The sequence below is a fragment of the Rhinatrema bivittatum genome, chromosome 1 (assembly GCF_901001135.1).
Source record: "Rhinatrema bivittatum chromosome 1, aRhiBiv1.1, whole genome shotgun sequence".
NCBI classification, from domain to species: domain Eukaryota; kingdom Metazoa; phylum Chordata; class Amphibia; order Gymnophiona; family Rhinatrematidae; genus Rhinatrema; species Rhinatrema bivittatum.
Window position 1 is genome coordinate 187,207,124 of NC_042615.1, and position 20,544 is coordinate 187,227,667.

A 20,544-nucleotide genomic window follows, 5' to 3' on the forward strand; every position below is an offset into this window, starting at 1 on the left:
AACACTTACCTTGTTGGTGGCACTTACTGGACAAAAGATGCATCAATGCATCGTATATAGTGATATGCTCAGTAAAGCTATATAGAGATGAATCTTTACCTCATAAAAGAAGCAAGGAGAAAGTGATATTGATCACTTTCTCCTTGCTTCTTTTAGGAGGTAAAGATTCATCTCTATATAGCTTTACTGAGCATATCACTATATACGATGCATTGATGCATCTTTTGTCCAGTAAGTGCCACCAACAAGGTAAGTGTTTCCCAATCAGTGTACTATGGAACACTGGTATGCTATGGCATACTGGTGTGCCTTGGAAAAAAGTCACCACTGCCTGATGCTCAGATCCAGATGTGCACCTTGCAGCAACAAAAGACATCAGTAAAGGCTATTAAACATGCAGGGCCTTCTTTCTGAGAACATGTAATGATGTATGCCTCGTCTTCCCAGCTGCAGCCTGAGCTCCAGAAAGTAGTAATTAATGGGCAGCATACAAGGCATGAGTAGCTAGGCCCTACTTTTAGGCTGATGCAATACCAGCGCACAGCTCAACCCGAGACTGGACGCATGTTTTGGACATGCATCCATAAACCCCCGTTAATTTTTGGAGAAGCAGTATTTTCTGCTTTTCTGTATTTCCTCTGACTGACTATCTTAGCAATATTAAGTTGGATAAACTAAAAGGTTAGAATGTCAGAAAAAAACAAAATAAAATTTAAAAAAAAAAAAAGAGTACCGGCGGTCAGGTTAGGAAAAGGACTCATTAATTCAGCGTCCCTTTTTCTAACCAGCTGACAGCCACCTCTCCTGGGCGCCCACTGCTGAAGAGGCACTGGGGTCGCGCAATTTCCCCTAGTGCCTCTTTTTTACCGCGGCATCCCATTTGCATTTTGCATTGGGTGCCCCAGAGAGGTGGATTGGTGCGCATTAAGGAAGTAGGCGCTCAATCATGAGCGCCTGTTTAATGCACGCCGATATTGCATCAGCCTGCTGGTGCAGCATACGCATTGCATACAGAACCTCCTCATCTTCCCATTCCTGAGGGCCTCTTTTGAATCCTTCTAGTCTCTGGTTTACCCCAAGCTGAGTGAGACAGGGAGAGTGTGCACTGAGCACTGGATGTGACTCACTTTGAGTGTTGAGAGAATATAGTGGAGAAGCTCTGGCAATCACATGCAGCAGTCAAGGTAACTGAGCCAGCTTCCCACACCGTACCAACTTCTCCCTTCTCCTGCACTTGTTTATAGAGAGAGAGATGGTCCATTGTAACGGGTTCATGTGTGTCTCCACTCACTCTCTCCCTTTGTTCTAAAATGCGAAAGAAAGACCATTGAGGCTTTCAGTGTTTCCCTAGCTCTTCTTCTGACCCTATGAGTTATCTCCACTTCCACATTGCCTGGTCTGTGGAGACTGGCATGTCACATAACATTGTTGGTTAATGTAGGTGTGCCTTGGGCTTGAAAAGGCAGGGAAACACTTAGGTAAGGTAAGGAAGAGACCCACCTTTTCAAAAAGAGACATTTTACAAAGGGATCTAATTAAGGAAATAGCCAGCTAAGGGGGTTACTTTGTAAGCCTATCGCACGTGAAAAATCCCTTTTCATGTGCGATAGGTTGCCGGGGGCGGAGTAGTGGCGGAGTCAGGGCGCCGAGGAGGTGGACGCTATTGGATGCGAAAGCCGGCAGCGATAACACCGTGGTGGTGCGATCGCTGCCGGCTTTCGCAGATCCGCCCGCCCCCCCCCCCTTCACCACCAGGATTCATCATTCTCTGCGAGAATGGAAAATCCCGGCCTAAATCAGCCACTTTGAAAATTAGCTTGTGCATAGTGACTGAATTTAACCATGGCAGAAATGGGGGTCAAAGCGATGAGGTTTGGTTGCTGTACTGCTATGGATCCAAGTAGACTAGCACGGCAACCACACTACTTTAGTAATGTTTATGACACTGTTCTATGCAGGAGGCTCATTAACATGCTGGTAAGCCTGGGAATTAAATTTAAGGTGGCATATTAGGTTATAAACTGGTTTAGTCATGATATGAGACTGCAGGGAGAAAGATTTAGCAGAAACATAAAAGTGGAGCTCTTCACAGAAAGGAAGATGAATATATATAATAGTCTCCCAGTGCATGTATTGAAGCCAGCCATGGTATCTGAATTTAAAAAAAAAAACTTGGAGCAAGCACAGATGATCCTTGGCATTTGAGAACAGTCAAAGTCAAAAACCAAGTAAGGCTTATAGTATAGGTATTGCAATATGAAAGGAAAACGAGCAGAGTAGGTCATTTTTTCTACTGTTAAATTCAATTGTTTTGTGTTTGTATAACCGAAGTACCAATTCTGTCCGACATGGAATAATATTTTACCTCTTAACTACAAAAAAATAAAATAATAGAACAACTTCTTATGCTACTGCTAATATAATACTTCTTATTTTTATAGTGCTACTGGATAAATGCAGTCCTGCCCAATGGTGATAGATATTCAAGTATGATGATTCCCTGCCGTAAATAGCTTATAATCTAAGCAAATACCTAAGGCAATGACTTGCCCATGGATCCAAGGAGTTTCAGTGGAAGAAGTGGGATTTGAATCCTGGTTTCCTTAGTTTGATGTAACCTCTTGGCCACTCCTCCTCCATTGTGGTCATTGAGGTGAAACATATTTCAGGAAATAGATCTTTTTTTTAATGGGGGGAAGGGTATGTCTACATGGCCTTTTACATGCAGCCTATAGAATTATCCATTCTACTTCTGCTGCCTAAAGTACCAGCCATATTAACAATCTAAGCATCCCATTCTGAGCTTTAAGTTCTATTTCAGGATAGCTAGGATTGGAGTTCTGCTCTAACTACTAGGCTAATCCTCCACTCTACAATTAAAATGATTCTAGCATAATCACCATCAACACAATGAAGAACAAATGGTTCACCATGCTAGAGAAAATGATGAAACTTCTTCTCCATTACCCCAGCTTTATTTGCTTGCTTTATAGCAAGGCTTTCCAAAAACACCCTGGTGATTCCACAGTGAGTTTCTACAATGAAAGATCTTCACAATAAATATGCAGGAGATAAATTTACATGCACTGGAAACCTGGCATATTGATGCATATTTGTTGTAGAGATCCTAAAAATCTAACTGGCTGTGAGATCTCCAAGACAGTTTGGGAAGGCCTGCTTTACAGGCTTCACCAACAGTCATGGTGCTGTGCTGGAGAGGACGTGCCTTGTTGTTGCTGATAAGGGCATCAGAGAGCAACACTGGTATTGACAATTTTTTCCTCCTCCTTTTGCTCTCTCTAGTCTATATTTCCTTTTTTATCCATCTTCTCTACTTTCCCATCATTCTAATTTCCTGTTCTCAACTTCCACTAACTTTCTACACAGACCATTAAAAAGAAAGAAATAGGAATATATAGAATTTCTGCAACTAATAGAAACCTATGGCAAAACCTATGGCAAAACCTACGGCCGCTACCCTTCCCCCGATATTCCCCCCCCCCCCCTCCACCTCCCCCCCTTGATACCCTCTGAAGAATCCATTTCCCAGCGTTTTCCACCGCCTTCGCGATTTTTTCGAATCTTCCGCAACTCTACTTATTTAAGTAATACCTCTCTTAAGTCTCATGTATTAAGTCTTATGTATTCTAGGGGTGTGCATTCGGATTGACCGCATTAGTAAAACGCAACTCATATTTTTTTTTTACTTAAAAAATTGATTCGACATAAACGATCGGATTTCCCACATATCGAACATAGATATGTTCGATATGTGGGAAATCGCGATTGTTGAGCCAAAATAAAAATATAAACCCCCTCACCCTCCTTAATCCCCCCCCCCCGACTTACCACAACTCCCTGGTGATGGAGCGAGGAGTGAGGACGCCATTTCTGCAATCCTTGGCGAGAAGCATGTGACGTCGGCGGCACGTCGAGTGACGCCGGCGTCACGTGATTCCCGGCTCGTTCGCCGCCGGACGGCTCGTTCGGCCCAAAAAGAACTTTTGGCCAGCTTGGGGGGGTCAGGAGGCCCCCCCAAGCTGGCCAAAAGTTCTTTTTGGGCCGAACGAGCCGTCCGGCGCGAACGAGCCGGGAATCACGTGACGCCGCGTCACTCGACGTGCCACCGACGTCACATGCTTCTCGCCAAGGATTGCAGAAATGACGTCCTCACTCCTCGCTCGATCACCAGGGAGTTGTGGTAAGTCTGGGGGGGGGATTAAGGAGGGTGAGGGGGTTTAAATTTTTTTTTTGCACATATGTACATATACCCAACTCATTGGATTTTTTTTATGTCCATATTGGCCGCAAGTGGGACCCCCTTTCGGACATAAAAAATATGAACATAAAATTTTGCTCTGCACATCCCTAATGTATTCTCTCCCTTTTAATTCCTTTTAACTTTGGTTCTCTCCCCTCCCTCTCCTCTTCCCCCCCCTTTTTCCCACTCCCCTCTTAAACCCTCACCCACCCTCCCTCCCCTCGCCCTCCCCCTCCTCTCCCCCCCCTTCCTCCCCCTTAAATCTTCTGCTCCTTTGGTTCCTTTTGTAATGCCTTTGTACTGTTTTATTTTGTTCAGTTCTGTCTTTTATTCTTTATTCTTTTGGTTAGTAATATTATATTACATTGTTTATAAAGTTATTTTGTTATACTGTTATATTCTTTTGCTGTATCTCATCTGAGTTCTTTGTAAACCGGCATGATGTGCTTCACGAATGTCGGTAAATAAAAGTTAATAAATAAAATAAATAAATAAATAAAATAAATATGTCTTCATATATTGTTAATTAATATATATGTAGTCCTCTTGAGATTTCCTATTAAATAAATGTGTTCTCTTTAAAATAATATATTTTTGGAATAGGAAGGTGGTATATTTGTAGTAAATTTCAGGGGTTCTAGCTTTGAACTTTATTAGTTGTACAAACAGTTGTCATAAGGTTTGAGACTGCGCAGTCTGTCTGGGCAAGATAGCTTAAGGTTGACATGTGTCAAAGTAGGCTAAAAAGCAAGCTAAAGTACATTAGCAATCTAGAAGGATTCTCTGATTAGAATCATGCCAGTATTAATACATTGTGGCTGACAAGGCCTGGGATATACAGTTAGAAAAAGAAACCTCTTCATTTGTGAACATGAAGCAAATGAACCAAAGATGACGTATAGCTAGAACATGATAGGATAAATAAATATATATTCTCTGGTATCCAGGTTATCATCATATATAGCAATGCTTAGAGTTGTTTACTTCTTAAAGTTGACTGTTAGATCACATAGGCAACATGTAAGCTTATGCATAGTTATTAGTTATAGGAAGTTAATGAATATTAATAGATTCAAATAAGAGTATTAATTACTGCCAGCTGATTTGTTGAACACATTATCATGATCTGTACAGGATATATAAGAATTTAAATTGCAAAACTGGGGGCAGATCAACTTCCTCATTTGATGATAACCTTTTTTTTTTTTTTTTTAATCAGATGCATGCATCTGATCAGAAATAAAAGCAGTAGAATTGTAACCTGTTTTGGTTTTTGATTTTAAAAGTATTTTTATATAAATTCAGACAACATAATACAGAGCTAAGAGTTTAGGCCTGAAGAGGTATTTCATAATGGCCAGTTTTTATATAGAAATTCCTCATATTTGTTGCGATCCCAGTCGCAGCTCCCACAACTTGGCTCTTACCCCTCTTGCCAGCCTGATGATTTGCCGTTCCCTCCAGCGCGATTCCAGGCTTGCACGGGCCTTTCCCTGCTACGGTGACTCCACAAGGGAGACACCATCGAGTTCCTGGACATGGCTCTGCCCACCTGGTATGCGCTCGCGCGAAGAAGCAGCTTTTAAAGCTGCGGGCGCGGGGAAACCTCGACCGGCCCCCAGAGTGGCGTCAGATGCCGGCAGGGTATTTAAACCCAGGCCCTGCTCCAAGAGATCGCCTTGCAACGAGGTTCACTCCGGTGTGAGTATCCAGTTGCTGTTCCTCCAGCCTTGCCTTGCCCTTGGACTGTTTCCCTGGTTCCTGACTCTGGGTCCTCTACTGATTATCCTTGTCTGCTGCCAGCCCTGAACTTGGATCGTCCTCTGCTCTGCTGACCGTCCGTTCCGGGAGACCCCTCCTAAGTCCCAGCGGTCCGGGTCAGCACGGGCTCCTCCCGGGGGGACCTCGGGCTTCCAGTGGCGAAGTTCCTGTTCGGTCTCCGGGCTTCGTGTTGCCTCCCGGCTATCTCATCTCTGCGGAGTCTTCTTCACATTCCTCCATTACTCCGCACGGCCGGCCCAAGGATCCACTACTCCAGCCATAACAATATTCCTTTTGGAAGAACACCTTTTTTAGTGCGCACCCTAATGGTTATGATTGTTACATATTAAAACTACCAGTACTAATCTTCTATTGTTAGGTAAAATAACTGATAAGACAGTGATCAGGGCTGGTGCTCCTATATAGGCAAACTAGATGGTTGCCTAGAACACCAAGATTTTGGAGGTGGCAAACTCCTGCCAGTATGATGACTAGCGGAGTGCTGTACCACAGCCAATAATATCAAAGAAGGGAGTGTTTTGCTGGAACCACTCCTACTGGTAGTTACATTGGGAGAGGGATAGTGAATGACCAAAGGTTCACCTATGGTGCTAAATATGCTTGCACCGGCCCTGTCAATGATTGATTAGTTGCATGACTTTTTGGAGGATAATAAGAATCTAGACAGGATTCATTCAGGGCCATGCCACTAAATCCACCTTGCTGGCCATGTCTGATTACCTACGTTCTAGCAGAAATAAGGGACACAATAATCTGTGGATCCTCTTGGACCTTAAATCAGCTTTGAAACAAAGTATCTGTTACAATTGGCGGCTCGTGGAAAGGCACCATGAGCCGCCAAAACTCACCCTCACTTCCAGCAACAGCCAAGCCTGCTCTCCACGGTGGGATGCCACTGCACTGTTCACATGCAGCAGGACTCCACTGGATCGCCATCTCTGCTCTATCCTCTACTTGCGCATGCACCAGATGCCAAATTATTAAAAGGGCCCATGGCGGGAAACGCTCATGGTGCACCCTGATGACCTCAGCAGGGCTCCTAAGACACTTCCCTCCTTGCCTCAGTAACAGGATCACTGGTGCTTGTTTCCAGGGCATTTTGCTTCCTTGTGCGTTTCTTGCTCTTTCCTTGTCTTGTACCTTCTCTTGTGGTTATTGCCTTTCTTGTTTTCTGTACCTAGCTCTTACCTTGTCAGTGCCCTGCCTTTATCTCTTCTTTGCCTTGTTTTCTGGTCCTGTTCATCTAGTCTGACTTGTTCCTTGTTCCCTTGGTTTGTCTTCCTGGTATTGATCTTGGCTTGGATTTGGAAATGCTTTTACTGCTGTCCAGACCTGACTCTTTACTTTGGATCCAACCTCACTATCAGCGGATTGCCCCGACCTCTGGCCTGCTGTCTGCTGCCTGCCTCGACCCTTGACCTGTCTACCGTCTTCGTTGTCTGCCACCTTCCCTGACCTATGCTTTTTCTTTTGGACTCTCATTTCTGGACTGCCCTAGGGACCCCCTGCTGGCTGCCAGAATCCAAGAGCTCAGCCTGCGAGGGAGGCAGCTGGTATAGGCGAAGCTCCGGCCAGTCCCAACCACATGGCCTCTCCGCCAACTGACGGTGTGGGTCTAGTGAGCTTACTCATTAGGCAGCACCAATCTCATCTCAGCACTAAGGGTCCACTCATCCAATGAGCGTTACATTATCGTGCCATATATTGACAAGTCTGAGATGCCTGGATATAGGCAAGAAAGTGCTCACTTTTTTCATACTGTTTGTCTCCACGAATGTCTTCCACTTGCTATTGTCTTCAGTGACATCTGGGGCTCCTCAAGGCTTCATCCTTTTGCCACTTCTTTATAACTTGTATATAAACCACTTCACCAAATAATAGTTTGAAATTAAATATTTTATTTACACAAATGATTTGCAGCTTTATATGGCCTTGGGCCACAATCAGGAGTCTCCTCTCCAATAGCTATTTTCTTGTTTATCAGCTATTGAAAATTGGCTTAATTGTAATTTATTTTACAGCCAAATGTAAAGCAAACTGAAATTGTTTGGATAGACAAAGGATTAGCTAAATAGATCAGAATTTTTCCATCTGCCTAACCAGCTAACAATTCCTATCAAGCTTCAAGGTATAAAAGCCTGGGGATAATTTTGGGTAATACTTTTATTTATTTTATATCGCACCTGTGCTTCCTGCAGAACCTACATTTTTTTTTTGCAGTTATTAAAGCTGGCACCATTTGGGAGTAAAAGGTAGTTCTGGACAGCAATGCAGGCACGGATTCCCTCATGGATAGCTTGCTGGTTGAATTAGGCAAGCAGCACATATGCTGCCTTCAACTAATTCAAAACATGGCAGCCCACGTTATTTCTGGTGCCCGTTATAGGAATCATATGGTCACTCATTTGTACGATCTTCACTGGATTCCTGTGGGTTTTCATTTATATTTAAGATAGCCTATTTAACTTTTAAGTCACTACAGAAACAGAGGCTAGCCAATTTATCTAATAGCATATTATCTTACATTCCAAGTTATCAGTTATGTTCTTCTCAAGCTGTGTTGTTGAGCACTCCCTCCTTGAAAAAGTCCCATCTTTCAATGATTTGCGAAATAGCATTCAGTTACACAGCCCTAGAACAGACTAAATTTGAGAGCTAGAAAATGCACCCACGTAATGTTAAAATTTTCTGTGCATAATTCCCTAGGGTATAATTGTAATAAGCATATTATATATAGTATAGAAACAATTTCCCATACCCACTTCCTTGAAATAATTCCACTTCATTCTCCATAATATATAAACAATTAGTGTAAACTTCATACCAGAACTGTAGCACCTCTGTCAGATTTCAGGTTTGAATAAAAGAAGCTTATAAGGTACTTACCAGTCACCCTCCCATCTCAAAAGTACAAAAAAAAAGTGCCAGTTGCTGTAGGATGCAAGATTCAGGGGGTGGGCTCCTGGTTACCTGGGCACCACATTCAGGATTTCTGCATCACACAAGCACTTGCACATTAACGCCCAAATTTTTGATGAACCGCATGCGTAAAATCCGGGGGTTACGCGCATGGCCAGGCCGTGCAAGCGCCAAGTGCATTTTAGAAAGGGCCCAGTCTCGCGCGTAACCCCCGATACACACAGAAGTGATGGGCCATCGAAAAGGGGTGGGCTGAAGGGTGGGGTCTGAGCAGGGAGGGGGCCAGCCGGGTCAGGGGCAATTAGGCCCTGTCCCAGGGAAGTGCTCGCCGGCCAGCTGCTGGTGCACGGAAGTTACTTCTGCTCCGAAGGAGCAGTATGTATAAAAACAAAAATTTTGGGGATAGCTAGGGTTATTTTAGGGGTCGGGGAGGAGGAGAAAAGGGAGGAAGGGTAGGTATGGGTATAAGAAAGTTCCCTCCCAGTCCACTCCTTAATTGGAGCGGACAGGGAGGGAACTGGGAAAGGCCCCGATCCGTCACCGTGCGTTTCTTTCAAAAACTCACCCCCCCCCCACCATTGCACGCGTTAGAGGAAACCAACCCACACATGTGCGCGGATATTAAAATCCGGCACGCATGGGAACCGTATTTTATAACAAAAGCGCGCATGTTATAAAATAGCCGTGTCCATGTGCATGCGCCAGGAACCACATGTGCGCTTCTTTTAAAATTGACCCCAAAGGGAGTGGAAGAGCTTCCGGTTGTGGTAGGACTCTCCCCTCTGACAAGGTGGGATGAGAGCTACATGGGTGTATTCAAACATCTCCAGGATACTGGAGAACTGCACTATGGCACAAAATTCCTTCTTCAGGGCTTTCCATTCCTGCCTCTGTGTGGGAAAGCTAATGTAAGTGCAAACCCAGCTGTGCATGGCTCGCAGCATCTGGTGCAAGCACCTGGAAAAGGTTGCTTGGGACATTCTACCTACTTCACTGACTGGAGTTTGTAAAGAGCAGAAGCACGAAATAGAGCTCAGGAGTTTCACAAGGCCTGGTATGACACTGGATCAGGTTGTGACTGACTTGAACTCTTTTTTGAGCTCTTCATATAAAGCCATTATGGCCAAAGAGCTCAGCTGGCACCTTGTAATCACCGCCTTCTTTGGAAGACACAGGAATGTGGTGCAGTGATGAAATATTTGCTCCCAATGGGCCCTGTGTTGCCTCCTGCATGTTGACACTTGATGTTCCCCCTGCTGCGCCACTTGTACCTGTTGACACTCTATCCGCTGTGCTAGCTCCTTCATCAGTGATATCTCTCACACTGCTGCTGGTTAGCAGCCTCAGAATAAATAAAGAGCCACACAACCCGGAAACATAAATTTTTTAAAGAGTTACGGAGACCTCATATATTAAAGATGAGCAATTCTTTCAAAAAACTCAATGATTGGTCTAGACTGATCAGAATACGTCTGAGGGAACATTGGAGTCGGGTACATACTCTTAAATTGGAGGCACCTATTGTTAAGCATTCTTTACAAAACAATCATAGTTCTGAGCAACTCCGGTGAATTATTTTGGACGTGGTGCATATCCCCATTAGAAGTGGTGATGTACGGGCTGGTTTAAATTACAAAGAACAACTTGGATTTATAGTTTATCATCATATTCCCCTTTTGCAATGAATGATAATACTGAGTGGATGATGCTAATTTAAAACAATAAGGGAGTATTCCCATTGGCTGTTTTGGAAGAGGTTTACCAACAGCCATTGGTTAAGGTCTAGTCCAATCAGGGTTTAAAAATTGGGGTTGGTAAAATGGCGGATCCTTATCGGGAACGCTATGGTTGCATTAAGATGATATTTTGAAGTAAGACACGTTTGTGGTTTTATGAATTTAAGTTTTGTCTTTGAGAAATGGTTAATGTATTTTTTAATGTTGTGTTTTTTATTTTTAGATTTTTGAAAATAGAATTGTTTGGGCCCCTGAGGAAGGAGTCCTCTGAAACATGAGCAGTGTCGGGCCATTAAACGCAAACCTCTTTAAACGATAAGAGTCTTCTTTATAAATAAATAATAGCTAATTCATGGCGTAAAGAAAGTGTTCGGAGCCTTATAACTATACTTAAATAAGAGGGTGTTGAGTCACTTAGGTGGCTTATGAAATCGGAACTCTACCTGAATAAGTGAGTTTTTTTAAAGAATCACCCATCTTTAATATATGAGGTCTCCGTAACTCTTTAAAAAAATTTATGTTTCCAGGTTGTGTAGCTCTTTATTTATTCTGTTATGACCAGGAGGGACGTGAACCCTTGGACCGATGGGGAGGTTGGTACGACCTCAGGAGATGGCTCCTCAGGTTCTCCCGTCGGATGGCGAGGCAGAACAGAAGTTGGGACTGGCTGGATCTCCGCCGCCGGGGACTTGGATGGACCTTTTGATAGGTTGAAGAGGTGTGAGGTCGGGGCAAGGGCCAACTCGATCTTCGCCACTGGAAGCCCATGCCTCCCCCCCCCCAGGAGGAGCCCGTAGGGACCTGGGCTGCTGGGACTTAGGTGGGCCCTTGAAGATGGATGACCCGTAAGGAAGTCCGGGGTCGAATACCAGAGGATCACCGCTTGCCAGTCCGAAGTCACACTCCGAAGGATCACCGCTTGCCAGTCTGAAGTCACACACCGAAGAGAAGTTCGAGAAGAAGCAGGAACCAGGAACCAGAGGCACCAGGAGACTCAACGGAGCGAGCAGACTCGTTGCCAAGTCAAGGAGTGAGCGGAGGAAGTCTCCTTTTATACTTCCCCTGTGCCTAGCCCATAGGAGCAGGTGCAGGCAATTTGGAGGACGAGGCCCCTTTAAATCTTCAGAGGAAGCGCGGCCTCGCGCCTAAGGGCAGGACAGCCATCTTGGTCCTGGGAGCGGTGCAGAGCGGCCCGACGCCGCGAGGGGAGGCCTGGGGCGCCTCCCCTGCCGGCAATCACCACAGGGACCCGCGCTGAGGTGCAGGGCAAACGGCCCGGACTCCCCGACGCCGCAAATCAGGTAGGGGTTGCGGGCGGCCACAGTACCCCCCCCCTTTAGGACACCTCCCAGGAGGTCTGGCGTTGGACTGATGGTCCAGATGGAACTAAGTAAGAAGGTCCCGATCTAGGATGATGGCTAGAGGTTCCCACATATTTTCTTCAGGGCCGAACCCCTCCCAGGCTAGTAAATACTCCCATCTCTTCCTATGTTTCCAAACATCCAGCACCTCTCGGACCTGGTAGGTGGTGTCATCTTAAGAAGCGATGAGTTGGGGTGCTGGAGGAGTGCTAGAAGGCCAGGACAGCACCAAAGGCTTCAGAAGAGAGGCATGGAAGGTGATATGGATTTTAAGTAACTGTGGTAGTTGGAGCTGATAGGACACCGCACCAATCCAACGGAGGATGGGAAATGGCCCAATGAACCGAGGGGCCAGTCGAGCTGAAGGTAATTTTAGTCGGATGAATTGTGTATTCAGCCATACCTTCTGACCGGGTCTCAACGGAGGACACGATCTTCGTCGGCGGTCAACATATTTTTTCATCATCTGACTGGCTTTGAGCAGGGCATGTCGGGTAGAGATCCAGAGGCGATGTAGTTCGTCCGCAGAGAGTTGGACGAACTACCGTCACATCTCCGTGGGAACAGGCAGTGGCGGACAAGGTTGCTTCCCATAAACCAACTGGAAGGGAGAAGATCCGGTGGCAGTGGAAGGATGCGAGTTGAGAGCGAACTCGGCCATCGGGATTAGACTTGCCCAGTCATCTTGTTTATCATTCACATAAATGCGAAGGAACTGTTTGAGGGTTTGATTCATCCTCTCCGCTAGATCATTGGTTTGTGGGTGGTATGCAGAGGTATAATCCAAGGTGACGTCAAATTTCTGGCAGAGGGCCCTCCAGAATCTTGTGGTAAATTGGGGTCCTCGGGCTGAGAGGATGCTTTTGGGTAAACCATGTAGTTTGAAAATGTGTTGGACAAATAGCTGGGCCAACTGGGGTGCAGAAGGCAACCCTGGGAGTGGTACGAAATGCGCCATCTTGCTGAATCGGTCGATGACTACCCAAATGATGGTGTTGCCACCGAACGAGGGTAGATCGACCACGAAGTCTGTCGAAATATGGGTCCAGGGTTTGGTAGGCACTGGCAGGGGCTGGAGTAAGCCTGGAGATGAACCTGGGATTCTCTTATGACAGGCACACAGATGACAGGATTCCACATAAGTTTGAACGTCTTTATTGACCTTGGGCCACCAATAGTAGCGGCAAAGGGCCTGCAAGGTCCAATGTTGTCCTGGATGACCTGAACAGCGGAAGTCATGGGCCCATGCTAGAACTTGTTTCCGCAGGTGTGATGGAACAAAGGTCTTTCTAGGAGGAATAGTCGTGGTAGCGGATAGCAGGACTCACGACGGCTCAATGATGAATTGAGGGGAGTCTGGAGTATCTGCGGTCTCGAAGACTCGGGCCAAGGCGTCGGCTTTAAGATTCTTGACGGCCAGCCTGTAACGCAGGACAAAATTGAATCCGGTAAAGAATAATGCCCATCGCGCTTGTCGGGGGTTGAGGCGCTGTGCTCGATGCAGATATTCTAGATTTTTGTGGTCCGTGTAGACCGTGAACTGATGTTGAGCTCCCTCCAACCAGGGACGCCATTCTTCCAAGGCCATTTTGATGGCCAGAAGCTCCTTATCGCCAATGGCGTAGTTTCGTTCCGCGGGGCAGAATTGGCAAGAGAGGAAGGCGCATGAGTGTAGCTTGTGTTGGTCTGAGTTCTGAATAAGAATGGCTCCTATGCCTTCAGAGGAAGCATCCACCTCAATGATAAATGGGCATTGAGGGTCAGGATGATGAAGGCATGGCTGGCGAAGGAACACCTCTTTAAGACGGAGGAAGGAGGCTACAGCTCCGGGAGGCCAGTTCTTGGGGTCAGCGCCTTTCGGGGTTAAAGCCATCAGGGGTGCGACAATGGAAGCGTAATGGGAAATAAATGAGCGGTAGTAATTCGCGAACCCCAAAAACCGTTGAAGCGGTTTCAGCCCAGATGGTTGGGGCCATTCTCGAATGGCCTTTAGTTTCTGGGGGTCCATGCGGAATCCTTCGCTGGAGGTGATGTAAGCCAAGAATGGGAGAGCCTCCCACTCGAAGAGGCATTTCTCGAGCTTGGCATAGAGTTGGTTTTCTCTTAGTCGCTGTAGTACCTGGATGACGTGTTGGCGGTGAGCAGCGAGGGAATTGGAGAATATTAAGATGTCGTTGAGGTACATGACCTCCCAGCGGTATATTAGGTCTCGGAAATTTTCATTCATGGTGTTTTGAAACACCACTGGGGCATTGCAGAGCCCGAATGGCATTACTAGGTACTGGTAATGGCCATCTCTGGTGTCGAAGGCCGTTTTCCATTCATCTCCCTCCTTAATACGGATCAGGTTATATGCTCCCCGGAGGTCCAACTTGGTAAAGATTTTAGAGCCTTGAAGGCAATCAAAGAGCTCGGAGATTAGGGGCAAGGGATACTGATCCTTGACGCTTATGGCATTCAAACCCCGGTAGTCAATGCAAGGGCGAAGGGTTCCATCTTTTTTCCCTACGAAGAAGAAACCACCCCCGCCGGGGATGTCGATTTGCGGATGAAGCCCCTATCTAGATTTTCCTTGATGTAGTGGGACATGGCTTGAGTCTCAGAAGGTGAAAGGGCATAGGTGCGTCCCCGAGGAGGTTCTGTGCCGGGAAGAAGGTTAATGGCACAGTCGAATGGTCGATGAGGCAGAAGCGTCTCACCTTCCACTTGGAAAAGACATCAGAGTAAGTTGCATAGGAGGCCGGCAGGCCTTGGAGACTGGCAAGGGCGGTCGAGCATTGCACTGGAACTACCGGTTGGAGGCAAGTGGCGTGACAAGTCGGCCCCCACTGGGTTAACTGTAAGGTTCTCCAGTCGAATTGGGGACAATGTTTTTGGAGCCAGGAGAGTCCCAAGACGACGGGGTGTATGGAGTGTTCCAGGATGTGGAAGGAAATCCGCTCGAGGTGAAGAAGCCCAGCACGAAGTTGGACGGGTTCCGTGAGGTGTGTCACCCGCCCCGGGAGGGGTTTGCCCTGGATGGACGAGAGGACCAATGGGGCCTGGGGGCGAAGATGTGGAATGTTTAAGTGGTCCATTAAACTCCTCATGATAAAGTTGCCCCCGGCTCCTGACTCTACCAGGGCTAAAGTATGGAATTCACAGTCCCCAGATGTCAGTGCAACTGGTAGGGTTAGTGGAGGTGCAGGTGATGTTAGGCCCAGGAAGAGTCCTCCTTCAGATCCTAGCCCTGGGATTTTCCCGGACGCCCCGGGCATGCAGCTAATTAGTGACCCGCCGTGCCACAGTAGAGGCAGAGTCCGTCTCTTATTCGCCTCCGACGCTCCTGAGTGGAGAGTCTTGTCTCGGCCGAATTGCATGGGTTCTTCGATCGGTGTTCGGGAGCCTCCGGATTCACCTTTGGGAGAAGGTGAGCGTCGAGGACATCTAGAGGAGGTCGAGGTTTTTGTGGCCATCTGGGCCACTTGGCAACGCTCTTGATGGAGTCTATCAATACACCCCACCAGGTCGATGAGGGCATTCAGGGACCTAGGCAGCTCCCGACCCATGAGCTCGTCCTTGATTCTTGGACTGAGTCCCTGTAGGAAGATGTTTCGTAAGCAGTCTGGGCCCCAACCGAGCTCTGAAGAGAGGGTCTGGAACTCAATGGCAAACTCCGCAAGCATTCTCGAATCTCGAACCCTGATGCAGTTGGAGAAGTTTGGGCCCAGCGGAAACCTCCTGAGTGGGATCACTGAAACTCATTCAGAAAAGCTCCCAGAACTCTCTCAAGTTACTCAGTACGGGGTCATCCCGTTCCCACAGGGGGGAAGACCATTCTAGGGCAGTGATGGCTAACCGGTGACACGCCGAGACGTTTTGCTGACACATGCAGCGTTTCGTGGACTATCGTGAATTTTTTTTTTAATCGGCTGTGCCGAGCCTTTTTTTTTTTTTTTTTTTTAAATCGGCTGCGCCGACCCTTTAAAACTAGTTTTTTAGTATCCCCCCACCCTCCAGACCCCTCCACCCCCCCCCCCCCAATGCCCCCGGGCGCAGCGACAGGCAGATAGGCAGGGGCCGCGGCCCGAAGAAAAAGATCACGTTTAAACGCGCTGATGCTCCTCCTCCTTCCTGCCTGTGCGGCCCCGGAAGTAAACGCTGCCGGAGCCACGTGGGCTGGAAGGAGGTGAAGCATCAGTGTGTGCAGAAGAGGAGCAGCGCTTGCGTTTACGGGCAGCCGCGAATCCCAAGTTGCAGCAGCCCGAGAAGAGGAAGAGGCCTGGTAGCAGGGCTGCCGCAGAGCCCATCCTGCGACGACCCGCGAAGAGGAGGCCCAGATGTGAGAGAGAGGCTGAGGGTCTGTAGAGGGGGTGTGTGTGTGTGTGCGCGTGTATGAGATGAGTTGAGAGATTGTGTGTGAGAGTGAGGACCTGCATGTTTGCAGCGACGGCATGTGCTTGAGCAAGACAGCATGTGGGAGTGAGAGCCTGTGCTTGAGCAAGACAGCATGTGGGAGTGAGAGAGAGCCTGTGTGTGTGAGTCAGACAGCATGTGCCAGTGAGAGACTGTGTGTATGAATGATTGTATGAGAGAGAGCATGTGACAGTGAAAGCCTGTGTTTGTGTGAGAATGAGAACCTGTGTGTTTGAGGGAAGACGATGGAGAGAAAAGAAACAGAAAAAAAGACAATATAAAAGGAATTGGCAAAAAAAAAAATAAGAAAGGGAAGGTGGCAAAAAAAAAAATAAGAAAGGGAAGGTGGGAAAAAAAAGCCTGTGACCAACCAATTAGAAAATGAAGATCAGACAGCAAAGGTAAAAAACAAAATAAAATTACTTTTTAATTTAAATGATTTTTATTAGTATTATATCAACAGTAGCAAGATATACAGCCAAAATAGGGGTCTGGAGAAGTGTGATTGGCACATGTAATCTTTGGGAATGTGCAAGAATAGCACTTTCTCTATGCGGATCTCACAATGTACGAGATCAGCATGGAGAAAATGGAAGCCCACGGGGCCTGCACAGAGGAGGCAGCAGAATGGGCTTCAGTGTCAGTAGCAGCAATCGGCATCTCCCCAATAGCCATGCGGCAGCAATGACAGTGGCAGCAGAGGAATGAGAGAGGTTCTTAGGTTGCTGGCAAAAGAGAGAGGGGGGTCTGCCTTTAATGTGTGCATGTGAATGAATGGGACTCTGCATGGGGGTGTATGTGTGAAATGCATGGGTGCCTGCCTGGAGGGGGGGGGGGGGGGGAAGAGAGAGAGAGAGAGAGAGAGAGAGAGAGAGAGAGAGAGAGAGAGAGAGTGTGTGTGTGTGTGTGTGTATATACAGGGGAGTAAAAGTTTGTGGGGGGAGTGGTGGAGGGGGAGAGAGTGTTTTAATTGAAGATTTAGCCAATGAAATTCAGCAACAAAAAAGTCACTAAGCAGGTAAGGTAAAGAATTATTTGTTTTTGCTTTATCAATAAATACAGAACATATTTATTTATTTATTTAGGGTTTTTATATACCGACTTTCTTGATATATATATATCAAATCAAGTCGGTTTCCATTTAACACAACTGTCGCCGGGGGGGACGTTACATTAAACAATAAACATAGTATTGAACGGAGAACGTGTAGCATTACATTTAACAATCAATAAGGTCGTTACATTAAACAGTAAACATAGTATTGAACAGAGAAGGTGTAGAGTTACTTTAAAACAAGCAATAAGGTCCTGATGTTCCTGGGGGTATTAAGTTAGCGGTGGACTTTATATTGCGCTATTTTGTTCTTTGTCCTGTGTCGAAATGATCCTGCAATTCCGGGAATGCTTGCCGGAAGAGCCATGTTTTAAGGTTTTTCTTGAATGTTAGATGGCAAGTTTCGAGTCGAAGATCTGGCGGAAGTGAGTTCCAAAGGGTGGGCCCAGCTGTGGAGAATGCTCGTTTGGCTAGCAAGGTTTTAATCGGGGGAGTGTGTAGAGAACCTTTGTAGTTATATCTGATAGGTCTTTTTGATGAGTGAAGGCGGAGTTGCGAGGAAAGATGTAGGTGGGAGCTTCCCATAATATCCTTGTGGATCATTGATAATGTCTTGAAGGTGATTCTAGCTTTTATGGGAAGCCAGTGGAGGTAGTGCAGAATTGGAGTGATGTGGTCTCTTCTGTTGGAGTTGGTGAGTAGCCTCGCTGCGGCGTTTTATACCATCTGTAAAGGTTTTATGGATGATAGTGGAAGACCTAACAGGAGAGAATTGCAGTAGTCTAGTTTGGACAATATTAAAGACTGGACTACTAAGCTGTATTACATATATTACAATTATAACTTTTTGTTATTAATATTAGAGCTACAAATATCACAAAATTATGGATTTTTCTAGCAGTGACACAACACCCGAGTTATGCTCGTTTTTTTTTATGAATTTTGACACACTGAGCGCAAAAGGTTGGCCATCACTGTTCTAGGGCCTTCCCTTCGAGGAGAGAGAGAATGAAGGTGGTTTTGGTAGCGTCGTCGGGAAATAGGGTCGGCTGCAGGCAGGTGCATCTTGCACTGGTTAATGAAACCCCTGCAGGGCTGGGGTTCCCCAGAAAAGCGTGGTGGTGTGGGCAGGCAAATCACCCGGGAGCCAGAGACGGAGATGGCAAGGTGGGGTTCATGGGTCCTAATGCCTCAAAGCGTTGATTCAAGTTCTCCACTGCGGAGACAAGGGCATCCAGGGTTTTTTGATGGTCCATCATAGGTTGGGCCATTCTGGGGATGGCCTGGCAGGCAGACTCCTCTGCCAGGTTCATGGACTTGGCAATCTGTTATGATCAGGAGGGACGTGAACCCTTGGACCGACGGGGAGGTTGGTACGACCTCAGGAGATAGCTCCTCAGGTTCCCCCGTTGGGTGGCGAGGCGGAACTGAAGTTGGGACTGGCTGGATCTCCGCCGCCGGGGACTTGGATGGACTTTTGAGAGGTTGAAGAGGTGTGAAGTCGGTGTAAGGGTCAACTGGATCTTCACCACTGGAAGCCCGCGGCCCCCCCCCCCCCGGGAGGAGCCCGTAGGGACCCGGGCCGCTGGGACTTAGGTGGGTCCTTGAAGATGGATGGTCCGTTAAGGAAGTCCGGGGTCGAGTACCAGAGGATCGCCGCTTGCCAGTCCGGTAACACACCGAAGAGAAGTCCGAGAAGAAGCAGGAACCAGGAACCAGAAGCACCAGGAGACTCACCAGAGTGAGCAGATTTGTTGCCAAGTCAAGGAGTGGGCGGAGAAAGTCTCCTTTTATACTTCCCCTGTGCCTAGCCCATAGGAGCAGGTGCAGGCAATTTGGAGGACGAGGCCCCTTTAAATCTTCAGAGGAGGCGCGGCCTCGTGCCTAAGGGCAGGGCGGCCATCTTGGTCCCGGGAGCAGTGCAGAGCGGCTCGGACTCCCCGACACTGTGAATCAGGTAGGGGGTTGCGGTCGTGGGCGGCCGCGAGGCACAACATATTCTGATACATTTATATGCCAGACATTTTTCAGTTCTTTATGGTGGGTTAGCAGCCTCAAGCATCCAGTGTGCAAAAACCACAATAAACTGGCCAAACATTATGCCAAGAAGAAGCATGACCAGGCAGATAAGGATTTTATGAATAGGATCAGAGCTAGATGTGTGTGTCTGGGGAATTTGGGGAAAAAAGAGCATGCAAAATTATCCATTTCCACGTGATATTTAGGACAAAATCCCAAATAGCTACATTTCTAGAGGAATAACTATTTCTTCCAACTTTGTACAAAAGTTGCAATATTTTACAGCAGGAACCTCAAGGTGACCCACATTTGCATGAGATTTGCTGACAGGAAAAAAAACTGCACGATATTCCAAATACCTTGTGGTAGCTGCCAAGCGCACTGTATAACCCGCAGTTAGACACAGGTTGTAGAAGCGCTAACTAATCCCCTTATTCAATAAAGGAATTAGCGCCTCTTCAATGCATGTCCAATGCGGAATGAAACTAATAGCACTCATCACATGCAAATGCATGTGAATGAAGCTATTAGCTATTCACTCCTGATGCAAGAAAAAAAAAAGTGCATCCAGGACCGACATTTTTGTGATCAGAAATTAACGCCTGCCCGGACAAGGCGTTAATTGCTGAGCGTTCCTTAAACCAGTACAGAAAAGCAGAAAAAAATGCTTTTCTGTACTGCCTCCTACTTAATATTGTTGCAATATTAAGTAGGAGGCAGTATTGTTGCAATATTAAGTAGGAGGAAAAGCCAAACTAATTTAACATAAAAAAAAAAAATTAAAAAAAAACCCAAACTCCAGCAGTTGGTTGCAGGAAATGGATGCTCAACTGACAAGCGTCCGTTTCCTGAACCTCCTGGCTATGCGGCCAAAGCCGATCAGGTTCTCGTTAGCATGCAACCCTAGTGTCTCCTTGCTAATGCGACCCCTAATTTAAATATTGCATGGTGCCTCCAGGAGAGGCGCCTGGGGGAGCATTAAGAAAGCGGGCGCTGGCTGTTCAGCGCCCGCTTTCT

The 20,544-nt window shown here is 46.8% G+C and overlaps 1 protein-coding gene across 9 annotated transcripts in view; it reads right to left on the reverse strand.

Annotated features, from left to right (window-relative positions):
- LCTL (lactase like) overlaps nt 1-20,544 on the reverse strand; it is a 241,435-nt gene that overhangs the window by 185,846 nt on the left and 35,045 nt on the right. The gene's annotated exons all lie outside the window — the stretch shown is intronic.